This window comes from Lipotes vexillifer, unplaced genomic scaffold (genome assembly GCF_000442215.2).
Source record: "Lipotes vexillifer unplaced genomic scaffold, Lipotes_vexillifer_v1.1 scaffold240, whole genome shotgun sequence".
Classification (NCBI taxonomy): domain Eukaryota; kingdom Metazoa; phylum Chordata; class Mammalia; order Artiodactyla; family Lipotidae; genus Lipotes; species Lipotes vexillifer.
In genome coordinates, this window is record NW_006797481.1 from 10555214 (window position 1) to 10560607 (window position 5394).

Below are 5394 nucleotides of genomic sequence, written 5' to 3' on the forward strand. Positions count from 1 at the left end.
GTGCTAGGAGAGAGTCTTTTATCTCTTTGCTCCACACGGAAATGGCCAAACCTAAGTTTTTAATTCATCTTTGGAGTAGGAAAATGGGGTCCACCCTCAGGGATGGCAAAGAGGCTTAGCTTTCCAGACAGGGGAGAGGTGACCCTCCAAAGCCCTGGCATCATTTCCCCTAAAGAACAGGACGGCTTTGAGTCAGAGTCACAAACATCTGTCATTGTGTCTTGAGCACCTGTGTGTGTGGTGGGGAGAGAAGCAGAGAAGAGCTGGGAGTCACCAGCAATAGGAACTAACGTTTATTATGTGCTCACTGCCTTCCAGGCAGTCTGTTGGGCCTTTACACCACTCACCTCATTTAATCCTCACAGCACGAGGACGGTATTGTCATCATTCCGGGCAGGCCTTCCTTCTCTATAGGTGATGACACTGAGGCTCAGAGGTCTTATAGCTGGTGAGTGGCAGAGCTGGGATTTGAACTCTGGTCTGGCAGAATCTGAGCTCTTAAGCCCTGAACCCAGAGTTCTCATAGTGGAGTCTAGAAACCACCTGCCTGGGGATTTCCCAGGTTGCCTGATAAAAATACAGAGTCTTGGGTCCTGTCCTGGTTTGTGGGATCAGAACCTCAGAATAAATGGGGCCCGGAAGCTGTGATTTTGACAGTCTCTCCGGATGGTTCTGATGTGCGCAGTGTGAAACCCCTGGCACTGTGCTCCACTGCCCACTTAGTGGAGGCCCCGAGGTAAGGGGGCCCCGAGTGGCAGTGCATGATGCACTAAGGTGTTTGGAGTTGCTTCAGTGAGCAAGGGCGTCCTTTGGAGGCTCCCCCAGGCCCTGCTGGCTGTCCTCTCCCTCTGCCTGTTAGTTACAGCCTAACCACTTAGCTTTCCAGCCCCAGGCCTGAGCTGTCCAGGTCCACAGGAGAGTCCTCAGGAGGGCTGGGCTGGTGTTTCTATTATTTCAGCCCAAGTTCTTGCCAGGATGGTGGCTCACTCATCCCGAGGACACCTCAGCTTCCAACTCCCCTAATCCCTCTATCATTGAGAAGCTGCCCCCAGAAGGCTCCTTTCTGTCCCTTTCTGCAAACCTCATGTTGACCTGCCCGCACTCTCTGCACTGCTCTTCCAACCAGGTCACTAGCCTGGGATGATGCTTCCCTCGAGTTTGGGCTGGTAATTTCCTGGGTGGCAGTGTTAGGTGCTGTAGCCATCTGCTGAATCACACTTAGAAATAGAGAAGGGAGGCATGTGAATGATGCCAAGTGACACATGACAAGCCAGGCAGGTCTTCCTGACTCACTGAGGCAGCAGCAGGTGGCCTTTGGGACATGGTGGAGCAGAACGATCCCTCCCGTCCTGGAAATGCCAGCAGGTAGGGTAGGGGGAGGATGTTGCTAAGACCTGGGGCTCATCTGCCCCTCCTCAGACTCCAAAATCTGCCCCTGTCCCCAACATCACCCTGGGAAATGTGTGGGACCCACATTAGCCTGAGCCCTGGCAACTCGACTGGCCTTCACAGCTGCCCACAATGTTATTTTTAAACTGATTTCACCCGTGTGGGGTGGGGACCACATTTGCCAGGACAATTCCACTAATAGGGCTGGTCCCAAGCAGGAGAGGAAGGTGACAAACTCCCCTTCCCAGCACCTTGAAGAGCCTCTTTGCTGGACAGCCTTCCCCTGCCTGAGCCTGGGAGAAAGAAGCTGGGTCTGCCCCGCAGGTGAACGCCATGCAACCCGTCTGCAGACTGATCTGCCTTCGCTCCCTCCTCTCCTGACTCACCTGCTTGGCCATGTGATGGCATCTGGATGGCATCTCCAGGCCAGGAGGGAAGGCAGCCCCACAGGCTGTAGAGTTATTATCAGAGATGGAGGCTTCTAGGCGGCCGGAAGCAGCCCAGATCTCTTTTCCTCCACCAGATGAGTCTCCTTTCTTCTCCCACCAAGCCACCTCCTCCTCATGTCCTCCAGGAGAAGGGCAGCACAGATGGACAAGCGCACCATCTGTTTGGCGATGGCTGGTCCAGACAGCAAGTCCTGTTCTTTCTCCATCTGGCTTTCTCGGTGAACTTTCCGCTGAGCTCCTTCCAACCCTGTCAGCAGCTCTCCTTCCAGGAGGAGCCAGTGCCAGGGAGAGCAGAATAATTGCCTCTTGTGTTGTGCATGCTGAGCCTTCATTAGCACATCCCCAGAGTGGCATTTGCAGCCCCCTGTCACAGCAACCCGCCATTGAATAGCACACAATGCATCACCCCCAGATTCTCCACTGCCTCGAAAGAGCAAATTAGCCCTGTGTTTCTGCAAGCAGCATTGGCTCATTCAGAAAGTCACGTCACTGGCACTGAGGAGTGGAGGTTTCTCTGTGGCCTTGCTCACTTAATGGCACACATACGTGAGCTGGCCCAGTCACTCTCCATTTTTCTTATCTTTGGCGCAAGGAAGCAATGCTTCTAATCCATGGAGGGCACGGAACGAAGAGTATGAGGAGGAAGGCGGCACATGCAGAAATCAAGAGAGCTGAGTTTTAGTAACGGCCTTGCCAGTGGTTAGGTGTGTGACCTTGAGCAAAATGACATTTCCAAATGTCATTTTCTTCTCTTACAAAATAAGGGGGGCATTGACACAGGGGCTTCTAGAACCTTAGAGCTCATCTAGCGTACCCATTTCACAGATAAGCAAACTGAGGTACAGAGTGGCTACTCAACTCACCCAAGGTCATGTAGCCAGGTGGTGTTAAGACTTGAGACCTCAGTTCAGGCTTTCTGCCTCCTTGTCTGGGGTGGGACTGATGAAAGAAGGAAGCATTTCAGGAGAGAAAGACACAGTGAAGGAGATCCCACTCCCTGTGCCTGTGGGGAACTATGGAAGGATGACTTGTCCTTCACGTTCAAGATTCCAGGGCTTAAAGTGAGGGCTCTCACCCAGGGCCATTTTGCCCCTTGGGGATATTTGGCAAATGTCTGGAGACATTTTTGGTTGTTACATCTGGGGCAGGAGGAAAGGCAGGGAGCATCTAGCGGGTAGAGTCCAGGATGCCACAAGCACAGGACAGAGAGTGATCCAGCCCGAAATGTCAGTAGTGCTGAAGTTGGGGTCCCAGTAGGACACCAGCCCCCTTCTCTACTGCCACCTTTCCTGGAATTTTAAAAATTCTCACTTCCTTACCTGTAGCCTCAAAGGATCTGTCTTTTTGCTGATTTTGTTACTGATGCTGAATTTTAAAATGATTTTTTTTCTTGAACATAAAAATCATCCATGCTTACGGTAGAGATTTTAGAGTATTGCGAAAGGTACAAAAATAAATAAATAAAAATCAATCCCACCACACAGAGGTAACTAGTAAGAATATTTTGATACTTGGTATTTTTCGTGTATTACCTGAGATTCACTGAGCACAATCTCTTTTCCCCTGTTCCGTGGCTTTTCTCAGCAGTCCTCTTTGGCCCCTCCCCCCACCCCCCTTGCCACCTGTTGAAACCCTATCCAATCTCCAAAGACTCTTCAAAGAGCAACTCATCCAGCACGCATGGCAAATCACTCAGGACCCCACCTGAGTGGGATGTGAACTCTCCCTTCTCTGTATCCCTACAGCACTTCTGTCTCATGAATGTCAATTTTAACACTTTTTGTTTTCTTTGTATTCCAGTTCTGTGCAAATGGCTTGAGGGTGCAGACTAAATTTTAGTCTATTGAATGTGTGTCCCCTCCCCTTCTGCCTCAGTCACACAAACACATACACACACTATGGCACAAGCACAGCGCCTAAGATGGGCCTGTTGTGGCTCCTCTCCTCACATCACCGTCTTCTTCCTTCCAGACTAAATAACTATCCTTTGGTTCTTAGTCACAGAGAACAATTCAGTCAGCGGCTTTTGTTGCTCCATCATTTAGGATTATTCAGGTCCTCTTCTTTCCGATGGCATGAACCTTGGAAACATTTAGTATTATAATAAAAATTAAAAGCTTTAACTTAAAAGGTACCTACTTTGTGCCAGGCATTGGGATAGATGCTTATGTAAATTTCCTGATTCAACCAAAACTATGGATGGGTATTATTGATGCCTTTTTCCAACGTGAACACTGAGGCTTAGCGAGGGGCCTGGGAGCTTGCCCAGCGTCACCCGATGGATGAGAGGAGGTGTAGGATTTAACCCATGGCCACCTGGCTCCATGGCTACGTGCGCTTCCTTGAAGTTTCTCAAGCCCTGTGCAGTAGGTCTGCCCCTGCCCACCTCTGTTTTTACAGTGAGAGGCAGCAAGGCCAATACATCAGTGCCTGTGGTTTGGGGGGCCCCAAGGAAGGCATCTCCCTAAAAGGAAGTCATAGAGCCCAACCCAGTTCCTTGGCATGGGAACCTCTGGCCTGCTGGGTGAGCCGCTAGGGAGCCTGGTGGACGGCTGTGTACAATCCAAGGTCCTAGGAGGTTGAGCGTCCCCTGGCTTAATGAGCAGCCTATGGGCAGCAGCATCCAGAAATCTAGCCCCTTGGTCTGTTACTTCCCTGTGCCTTGTGCTATAGGTGTATCACGGCGGAGGTGGCGACGGGTGGCTTGGCCTGCAAACAGACGCCTGACGCTGGAGGACTGGTGTCCTCCTTTTTGTCAGGGAGCTGATGAGCTGGCATGAGCAGGGGAGGTCACATCTCTCCTTGGCCATCCCCTCCTTCTCAGTCAGGCTTCGCCCTGCTCTCCAAACTTCTGAAGTTGTTTCTGCTACTTCTGAGGGAGTCTCTTTTTTTCCTGGTGTGGCCTACCAAGCTCAGGCTCTAGATCAGATTAGCTTTGTCTCAAGCCCAGTTCGGACAACAAAGTGATCTTGAGCAAGTCACTTGCCTTCTCAGAGCCTCAGCTTCTCCATCTATAAAATGGGAAGAATGATACCCACCCTCAAAGGGCTGGCTGAGGAATAAATGTGTTTTGAAGAGAAACTGACATGCTGTAGGTGCTCAAATTTCTCTCTCCTCCTTCCTGGTAGATTTTGGGAGATGATGGGAGGGTGGTTGGAAAACATATGGGAGAGGAAAATGGGTTGGAATGGGGAGGCTGGGATGGGGAGGCAAGGAGTGGTCCATTCCCTCCCATTTGTTTTTCTACCTGGGGCCCTGGTGGAGGGGAATCCCTCTGCAGGTCGCTGGCAGCATTGCTCAAACACACTCAGTCATTTGTGCTGTTTAAACCTGTGTCCCAAACCTCTGTGTGGGCTCAGAATCAGTTTCACTCCATTTCCATGAGGCAGCCAAGCACAGTGGTTAGAGCAGGTTCTGGGCTGCCCGGCACACAGGCTCCACCCCTGTGTGGTCTTGGGCAAGTTTCCCCCCCATTTTTTTTTTTTTTTTTTTTTTTTTTTTTTTTGGTACGCAGGCCTCTCACTGCTGTGGCCTCTCCCGTTGCGGAGCACAGGCT